This window comes from Nothoprocta perdicaria, unplaced genomic scaffold, assembly GCF_003342845.1.
Source record: "Nothoprocta perdicaria isolate Ctin4 unplaced genomic scaffold, notPer1 scaffold_77, whole genome shotgun sequence".
Classification (NCBI taxonomy): Eukaryota; Metazoa; Chordata; class Aves; order Tinamiformes; family Tinamidae; genus Nothoprocta; species Nothoprocta perdicaria.
Genome location: NW_020456054.1, coordinates 2497817 through 2508500, shown reverse-complemented (window position 1 = coordinate 2508500; position 10684 = coordinate 2497817).

Here is a 10684-nt window from a genome sequence, read left to right as displayed (position 1 = left end):
AGATTTTAAAAGCATAATAACTGTACTTTTTAGATAGTCAGGACGTAGTGAACCATTGAAAGTGACCCAGTTCACTGAGCTGAGCTGAACAGATGGAATTCCACCCTCGCCATGCTTGGGCGACTCCTCGAACAATACAAAGTCCTCTTTCAAAATCCTCACCACTGAGCTCCTTATCGCAGGCACGTAACATTTGGGGATGTTCTGGTCACTTCCCAGTTCCGCTCACCACATTTGGGGGTAGAGTAGGTGACAGACTCTGAGCACTGGGCGATTGCTTGGGGTTTTTGATCTGGGCTTTTAATAATTCTCTTGTTTTGTTCCAGATCAGAAAGGAAAAAAAAAGAAAAAAAAAAAAAAGTATGATCTTTATTTAATGAAAATGTCTCCAGACTGTAGTCTTCGAAAATACCATGGTTATTTTTATTTATTCACTTCATTCACCTACTTCCAAATGTCAACAAAGCATATTCACTGCAGGTTTGTCATTTCCAGCTAGCCCCCTCCTTTTCCCAGGATACATAAATGACAGAAACAACTCCGTATTTTTGTTAAACCTTTTATTAGGCTTTTCTCTAGAATATAGATCAGTTTCTAAAGAAACTGGTTTTCATGTTCGTTTTCTAKGATTTTATGATTGTATGTAAGGACTATCAAAGAAATAAAATATATTGTCAAAATAAAATATTTCTCTTCAAAGTATCTATATGAAAATTTTTGATATTTTAAATAATTCTTATATTAGCCCAAGTTTGTGAGCTTGGATTTCTCTATCAAAAACAAAGCTCATTGAATTTAATATTGGCCTTTCCCCCATCTCAAGTTGCTCTAACTAAAAGGTCCATAAATGTTCAAGAGTTGAAACAAAATGAAACAGGGATTTATTATTATCATTATTTATTTATTTATTTATTTAGAATAAATTTAAAGTTTATTTACTAAAAAATAGTTTTTAAGAAGCAACTCAGACTTTCAATTTGATTTAGTCTGACAATAGATTTTATACAAATGCATGGATAGAATGTTTCGCTTGATTTTCAGAGGTGCTATTTAATTTAGGTGTTTTCTGAATTTAATTGATTTTTTAATTTGCTTAAAAAATTGTTCATAAATGAAAATTTACAGAAATATAGTAAAGGGAATATAAAATGAAATTAAAGACATGCAGTATTACACGATTTTATTGTTACTGTTTTGCTAATAAATCTGAAGTATTTTTCTTCATTTTTCTATCTAGTCAGCAAAAAGACCTCAATTTTTCTCATAATCTGGACTTAGAGACCTGAGACAAGGATGAAAAAAAGAACACATATTATCCCTCTCTCTTTTCTGTGAAAATACATGAAATAACTCTCTAGCAATCAGAGTAATCTAGATACCCACATGATATCCACCACATAAAAGTAAAAAATACACCTTACATCTTAAAAAAAAATCTTAATACTATTAAAAAGTTAAGAATGTAGCCTTACACCTAATAATTGCTCAGGTCTGGGTAAAGAGCTTATAAATTGCTACCAAAAAAAAAAAAAAAAAAAAAAGTCATTCATCTGTGCCACTTTCAGATCTAAAGATTTCAAAGGGGTAATCTTCTCTGTTTCTAGCCTTTTCTGTCAACTTGCTCCAAAAAACTATAAAAATAGTGGTAGATTATCCTAAGTTAGCAACCACAGCAAATACACAAAACCATCCATCACTACCTTTGACTGGAGCAAGTGAACTCAGTTATGGTGGTGCCAAAATGACCTTCCWCAGCTGTCAGTTTAGCTGCCATTGTGGGGGCTTGTGCTAACCTTGCATGGCTAAATCCGCTCCCAGGTTTGTGGGGACCCTTGGCCCAGCAACTCTGAGCATCCCAGCTGGCCCCAGAGCTGATGGACTAAATCCACCTGGGAGCAGTGAAATAWCAGGGGGGATATAAGGTAATTGTGGGGATGATACAAATAAATATGGTCAGAAAGCTATCTTCACTCCATATGTGGGGAGAGCAGAGCAAAAATGGGGCTGRAAGGCTTTGGGTAGAGTATTGATTTGCTGAATCCAAGTGAAGCTAGCAGTTGGAGTCCTCCTCTTGGAGCTTTGCTAATGTAAGCTCTGCTAAGAGCAGCCCCAATGGTTTAGGGTGCTGGCACTCATGGGCTGCAGACAAGATGTGTGCTGGGTGAAACAGGCTTCAAGGTAAATGCAGGAGGATGCGCATGGAAAGACTCAGGGTTTTAATCTTCCTGCATGCCTGAATAGCTTAGAAAACTGGCTCCATTTCAGGTTCATTTTGAAATGCCCTTAGCAAGCTCTTCACTTCTCTTAGTTGGAAAAGTTTTAGGACCTCAGCAGTTCATTTCTTCTGAGAGCTTTTTTGCTTATGTATGACTTGGGAAGAGAAATACCTGGGTGCTCTGGGTACATCAAAGAGTGATTATGGAAAATAAATATGCTGAGACTATGCAATGTAGAACATATCAGCTTAGGTAGCTGTGGCACAGGTGGAGAAATATTCATGCCACTGTGGAAGGCAAGGGCTAAGCTTTGTCTAAAATAACAAGCCATTGCAAGTGATTAAATTCCAGAAATAGGAACTAGGATGGGGCAAGCACCATGAATGTTTTGGGAGTCTTGACAGAGGRGTAGAGATTGTTTTGTTTAAGAGAACATCAGAAAAAATTCTTCTGTGTAAAAAATGACATCTCTCAGGAAGTATTACTCCTCCTCAGGCAGCAAGAAAAAAAAAAATAGGATAAACCCAGAGATGGAAAAAAACYGTTTAATCTAAAAACTGTTTGATCTAAAGACATTGAAGAAACTCACTGCCTTCCAACTAGCGCAAGCAAGGTCAAGATGTGTAGATCTGAGGTGGCTCCACACAAGGATGGCCTTTCTGAACAGGAAATATTCCACTTCAAGCCTTGAGTAAAGAAGTCCCTATTCTAGCTCAAATGCTTCTCCTGGCAGAGAGACCTGGAAGAGAGCTGATATGGAGCTAAAATCTTCCCTCTTTTCCAATTCGTGATGATTGCCCATGAGAGAGGCAGCAGAGACAAGGGTTTGTCAGGACCTTCGCTGTAGCTTCTCTGCAGATGAAGAGATGTTACTCAAATGTCCTTCACCTGCACAATATTCACTGCCTTTTTTTGAAGGCCTCTGAAATCTGCATGAACAGGTGACAGCAGAGATACCTGTCATCCAATTAAACCAACAGCAGTTGCTAATATCTTTACCAAACTCCTTAGCACAGCGAGTTCCCGGCTTCTGGAAAGGCTTGCGATCAGCTTGTGCAAGCACCTGCTTCTCCCGTTCTCCTTCCCCGAGCGCGTGCGAGGGCGGCGTGGACCGAGCTCTGCTGCGGGCAGGAGCCGGCGCCGCCGCGGGACCAGCTCCGCTCGCAGAGCCGCGGTCGGCAGCCGCCTGGAGCAGGCCCTGGTGCTGAGTCACGAGCAYATCTGCTCTCCTCGGGGCCTTGGCACAGGTACCTGCTCTGTTACCTCCTGCCTGCACCAGGAAAGGGGAATTAACCTCAGCGAGCTTATTGATGGTCAAAAATAGTAACTCACTGGAGAGGAATTCTTCCCTGGCAGCTGGCAGCTCTGCCTATAATGCACCGAAGTATGCTCTGGACATGCTTTGGAGGCTAGATTGCATTTATAGCCATCCCCTGGACACTTAAGGCATCTCCTGTGTGCGGCTGTCAGGATTTTTAAGCACAGGAGGCCTCAGTGTACCTGTGTGGTGTCACCAGATGTGCCACCATACTGCTCCTTGGGAATAAAGCAGCTGTGCAGGATGCTCAGAGGCTGGGGGAGCTGCCTAACCACCACCTCTCAGCCCCTTTTTTTGTTTGTTTCCTCCAGCGCAGGATATGGGATAACCAGCTCTAACCCAACACGCTGCTCCGTGTGGCCCCTGAACAGGCACAGCCTCAAAGCGGGTGCTATGCGTGACCGGTGACAGGCATCATCTGCCCCAGGCAGCTGGCGAGGACGAGAGCTTGACTGACTCCCTGCCTTGTAACCCTTTGGATGGACTTTCCTGCCTGGAAAGGGCCTTCCTGGTTTTCCTGCTGGGAGGGAAGGCATCACAGGCAGCTCTGCTCTCATGGGCAGCGAGGTGCCACCTCAGCACAACCCTACAGCCGTGGGCACAAGCAGCCACCCCTTCCCAGGGCACCTGCCCCTCTCCCTTCCAGGGGAAAATAATCATCCCTAAACCTCTGCCCCAGCCACAGGGGCACCTGCTTCACCAGTAAGGAGATGCAAAAAGCCAGCACATCCTTCGATCCRGGGGAGAGCTGGACGGGGAGAAACTATCCCCAGTATATTAATGCCTGACAAGAGCCTAGCAAGTGTTATAATTAGGTGGCATTAATTARTGCTGGAGGAGACTGTCATTTTTTATACTGAGCTTTTGGTTAAAAGATAGGAGCAGAATACCTTTCTCGGAAAAAAAAAATCCATGTATATTTTCTTGTTTTACTAGTAGGGATTTTTAATCAGTTGAATGAACTTGTATGTACTAGTTAACTTTGCTGGAGTTTAGTGGTTGTATTTAAAGCAGATTTTATCCTAGAATGATATTAATTTGATAGGATCCCTGATCTGTAAAACCATTGGTTATCTTGGTCTCTCCTGATAAGAAAAAAAAAGTGCCGAGGGTTTCCAGTTGGTGAGCACATTTGGGCAGAATCTTTCACACGTCACAAATTGCAGATGGGAGGCAGTGATCTCGAACATGCAGTCACATTGCGTGACCATCTGACACCTTCCATTTAGAAAAATAATACTTTCCTCACAGCATACGCTCCCTGCTGCAACCAGCACCAAAAATTATGCCTGGGAGAGCTGTTCCTCCTAGACTAAGGTCTTAAATATTTCTTAGGCTGCTTTTAAAAGATTCATGCAGCAGCACCACCTCACTCACATCCTGCTAAACCAGAGAAAATACTGAAATTCTTCCCCAGACAGTGTTAATCACAAAATAGCTGAAAAGAACAAAAGGGAGAAAAAGACAGCAGGAAAATTATATACTCGCACGGGTGAGGTGAACAATGGAGGGCTCCTATAGCATGTGTAATTCAAACATGCTCCTGTTAAGCACTGAATGGACTTCTTTCCTATTGCTACCAGTTTTTCAGCGTGGGGAAGTTCATCGCCCCAGTTTGTGCATAACTCCTTCTGACAATGTGGTGCACTAGCGCTCACTCATTTAAAATAATAATGACAATTTCAGGGGCTCCTTTGCTGTATATTTAGGTGTCAGTAGCAGCAAAAAAAAMCCTTCAATATTTATGGACAGAGCCATGTGAATTTAAAGACTGCTATTCCATACCAAYCTATTGTTGGTATATCAGTATGTTGCTGTTGTTGTATGTCCCAGGAGATATCAGGAATAAAAATTTATTGCCACACATGCTTTCTACCCTAACTATAAGATAGGTTTCACCCCCATTTTTTAACATGTGATATTATCAGCAGCAGGATGGTATGGACCGGAATAGGATGCAGCTCCTGCTTTCCTACCTACCTGACCTTACCAAGGTCAGCTATATTAAAGATATGGCCACGTTTCCCCATTTATCTGCAGAACAGATGTGCTCCAGCAGCCAAACCAGCCAGGAACTCAGTTTCCATGGGGTGTCCATGGGGTGCCTTCCTCATCATGTCACACAGTTGCTATTTCAGGTCTTCAATGACCTGGGAGCTTTGCTGTTGCAGGTGCCATACTCCAGGRCTGGAAAATCCCATTCCAGTTGAGGCTGAATATCATGCTGGTACTTCTTTTTGGATGCAGTAAGCACATAGCAGGAGTCAACTTGGCAGGCTGGCACCAAATTTACCAAACCTTGTTACCTTGTGAGGGGTCTGATACAGCCATGCAGGACATTAGATAAACATATACACCTGTATCTCAATAGCTGCATTCAGTGACTGGGCACCTGACTGTCCAGAATTTCAATGAAAAAGAGGTGTCTGGGTAGCTGTTAAAAGTGGGCAACTTCCTAGACTGGGCCATTAGTTTGACTGTCATGTTGGCAACATTTACCAAAGAGAAACCAGTGCCAGGGCAAGCATCACTCCCTCCTCCAGCCAGGAATAAGCCTGCTGCGGTGGGTGGGCTGTGAGCCCAGCCTGCAAGGCTATGTCAGGCTCAAGGCACTTTCTCTCCTAGGAGAGACTCCTCTGGCATCTGGGAGCTTTAATGACAATGTTGTCCTCCAGCGGATTTCCCAGCCCATGGCTACGGCAGGGTGAGGGAAGCTCGAGTCTTGGAGAACTCGCTCCCTGGCAAGAGCTGTGCCTGCCATACCCCTGGTGCTGAGGCTATATGGTGTTACAGGACATACAGCTGGTGCAACAGGACATACAGACTAGAGATGTCCCATGCTTCTAAGATGGAAGAAGAGAGAAACACTGGCTCAAGGCAAGCACAGGCAACATTTAAGGCCTCATGAGCCTTCCTTTCCCTTCTTCTTCTCCTGGCACCCCTTACAGGAAGAGGTATGGGAAAACTCAGAGCATAAATTGAATGTCCTCTGCAGTTGAGGGCAGTCTATGTTATTTTGGGGCAGATGGCTGGGTAGCTGAACACTTTGTCCCCTTGAATCCCWCTTTGTGGGGTTTGTTAACTCAAAGCTGCAACCTGCTGCTTARATCTTGTCCTTCTGTCTGCCAGTAGTCATCATATCTGGATCCATGATGTAACTAAGCCAAATGAATTTCTCTTGCTATCTCCTTGCCACAAACTTAGATGTGTTACCTCTTCTTGGCTATTTACACTCTTTATGCTTTTGCTAACCAGAAGATGAGCTCAGGCAGAGCAGAGCTCAGAACACAAACCTGGCTCTTGGCATTAACTTAGCCTGGGCTGCCTGTCGTTTTACAGTAGCTGCACAAAAAGAGTAACTAGCAACAGCACTTGCAAATAACAGATTATATTGTATTGGTTTAGCTCATATTGTTTGCTTTAAATTTATATTGTGCTTTAAATGCCAGCCATTAAAATTATTAGGGAAAGGTTTGCCTTCAGTTTACAGCCCCCCTCCCCAGCAATTCATAAGAGCATCTTATTGTCTGGGTCTCTCTATAGCTCTTCAGCAGAAGTCTCAGAGAGCATCAAACAGCCGTAACTCASCCCAGAGCTATTTCCCTTCCAGGAAGAGATGCACTTAAAAAAGTCCARGTGCAGAAGCAAGCAAAGTGCAGTTAAAAGCTGCATTTCATTTACTCAAGCCTGATCCATGATTTAGGGTGGATCATGGATCCTAAATCCATGACATGGYTCTGGGTGGAGCAAGGAAAAAGGAACAAAGAGTTTAAAAAAAGCCCACCTCATTTTGGCAATAGATTATTCTGAGTTCTCATATAAGCCTAAGGAAGACCATCCATTTTTCTGGGAGACTATTTTATTAATGTATTCTTTCTGACTGTTATTATCCTCTCTCATGTGCTACTTTGTATTTTGCTAGTATGTTCTCACATGTAAAACATAGCTTTTAAATAGCTTCAGTCTTGCATATTGAACTTTCTGTGGATTTCTTAGTGTGTGCAAACAAGATTTGTGGCAGGGAMGCTAATACAGTCCTAAGCACAAAGATGCCAGAGACTCTTCTCTAAGGCCCTTAAACAGGTGAATATGATCTTATTCTGACTTGTGACAAATCCCAGGGGCGAAATGTCAGCAAGGTTTACACAGAAGCCTCTAGGTATCATGGACCATGTAAAATTAACCTTTCCATCACCRCTGCTGGACAGCAATACAGTGTGGGCTTTTTATCCAAGAAGAAGACAAGTAACRTGAGGATCAGGCAGACAGAAGAGAAGGAAAAAAAAAATGGGTGTATTGCCAAACACAGGCCTGGAAAACATAGTCCCTATGAAGCTGACCACCCTTTGCAGGCTGTGATAAGCCAAAAAGCCATGAGTTATTGGAAAGTCATATTGGGCAGATATCCAAACATGCCAGATGAGGATGCAGAGTGAACAGGCAGATTTGTTTGCTAAGACATGATACAGAGGAGAATTTTTTTTTTTGTAACTACAACAGCAGAAAAAGATAGGAGGAAAGCACTGGAGTTTAGGAGTGTCAGAGAGGGCAAAAGAGTGGAAGTAGTCACTGCCTGGGCCTGGTAGAGGAGAGATGACAGTACAGACAACATATAATGAAGAATTACAAGAAGAAGGCAGCAACCTAGGCACATTGTTGAAAAACTTCTCTGTTTCCTCCTGCTTTTTGCTGGAGATGGAGCACTGGCAATAGTTTTGACTGGAGACTGAGCTGGAAAACCACAAGGAGTAATTCGTGAACTGTGTCACCCTCAAGGCAGGAGAGAGTGGGAGCAGAAGAAGGCATGCCCAAAACATTCAAACTTGGGGAAGCAGAAAGTTCTGTCGGCACCTGACACTCTGCTGTTGTTAACTGGAATAGCCAAATTCTAGGAATAGGCCAACTTTGAGCTTATGTGTACGCTTACATATGTATGCACTTACAGGCTTTATTGCTTGATTTTAGGCTTTCCTTGCAGCAAATACTAGAGATGCATAGGAAGCTGTGGTGCTCCCTGTGGTAAGGTAAGGTAAGYATGGTAAGAGAAAGGAGTATTAATCAGAAAAAAATGACTAGAAACTCAGGGTTATTATCCTTGCTCTTTCAAAGACTTCATTACAGTATCAGSATTTTGCTTCTTCCAGATGTGCCGAGCAATTCTAGCTACTATGAAAGTRCAAGGCAGATGCAGACATTTAACTACTTTGAAAAAAAAGAAATACACTCTGGTGTGATCTCAGCCCTTAAATGCCATACAGATGTAACTGGCCTATGCTTCTTGTCTCTGGAAATCAATTAAATATAATCATAACGGACAGTTTGGACACAGCCTCTTTGTCTCAGCTTATACCTTGGCAAAATTCTGGCACCCTATTCACATAGTAGTCATGATAGGGCATAAAGCTGTCACATCTGATGCGAGAGATGTAGAAAAGACAAAAAATAGCGAGAAAAGAAAACGAAAAAGAAAAATGGGAGGGTTACATTCTGACCAAAAAAAAAAAAAAAAAAAAAAAAGAAAGAAAGAAAGAAAAAAGAGTAAGAGAAGTACACTTATCTGAGCATTTTGGGGAAGAAAAGTCCTAATTTTCCGAACTGCCGGTAAGAGGCTAGAGCAGAGGATGGATAAGAGGCATCAGGATGCAAGCAGTAGCTCACTGCCTTCCCCCATGCACTTTTCACTGTCCGTGAAGACCCTGCAGCAGGCAGGGCTGCAGGCAGGCAGAGCACTGGGACCAGCCTTGCACTCCAGCTTTGCCTGCTGGCTGCTGTGTGGATGGCRCTTTCCAACTGGACTTAGGCTCAGAAACTGATTCACTCTCATGGGTTCATTAAATTAAGTGTTTGTTTACCAAAAACAGTCAGCAAAACCAGCCAGCACTCCTGCTATATCATGAGTGCAGGAAAAAAATAGACAAAAATGTGCTGTATTGGGCACAGTAGGACATCCTTGTCTGGATACTCTTTTCCAGACACACTCTTCTGCTTTTAGGGCTTTGCKTTAGATTTCAAATGTCCTTTCTATACAGAGAAACTGCAGTCCTATTCCTGAGGCTTTTGGGTATCTAGACTCCTCTTTTCTTGCATTTTGGTCACTGGCTGTGCTCCTCGGAGGCCATTTCATCATGTTGTAAGGTAAGACAAGGCTTTGACCCAGATTCTGGTCTCTTGGGTGCTGTGGCTCAGCTGCATATACTAATGTTGCTTGGGGTTTCACCATTTCCACCCTTCCTACTGTTCTTGTAAATTTGCTTTCCCACTGCAACACATAAAGAGCAACAATTCATGCTCCAAGGCATCATCTCTTGCCTCTTTGTCCTCATCCATGAGAAAATGCCCCTTTTAAAGGAATCTTGCTGGTAGGTACATGGCCTTTGTTCTTTTTTATATTCATTAGTAAATTTGTTTAATTTATTTTTTGTAATTCTTTCTGTAAGACCTCAGATAAAGGCAGAACATCAAACACAGCTGGGGTTATTTCKCAGGGCAATAAAGACTAAGGGTCACACAAAGACCTATAAAGGCTACTGGATTTGGTATTCCTGCGTTTCAGGGGTCTGCAGTACAAATTTCCCCATAAAGGCTGATTGCCATGTCCTACAAACACTTTTCCTTAGGAAAGCACTCCTCTAGGCTTTTTAAGGCCAGTGCTGGCCAAGGAGAACCACCACAAGAGGCCATAGCAGAAGATCATGGGAGTCCTGAGTGCAGAACACCAAATAACTATAGGTTGTATAACAAAAGATATAAAGGATGCTGAAGTGTTTTCTAAAGAAATCACTTAGCCCATCACAGGAATGTGATGATCTCAGTGCTAAACCTCAGCTGAGGAATAACAGCTCACTGTTTTACTCTGAGTGTGGAAGGGTCATACGATTCCCTTTCAGCAGATCATCCTCCATGCAAAGCTTGGGTCTATCTGTTTCTTCTTTCATAGTAACAACAGAGAGGCTCCTGATTGTGCGCGTCTGACACACTAATAATTAAATAAGGTTTTATGGTTTCTACCCAACATCCTTTATGCATGAAACCTCTTTTTACATACAACTCAACAGTACTTATGCAAATGTTTTTATTGTAATTCAGGTGGTCGCMGTACAGGGAGCATACAGAAGGATCCAGCTCGCTGGGCTGGATTAGGCAGGACAGG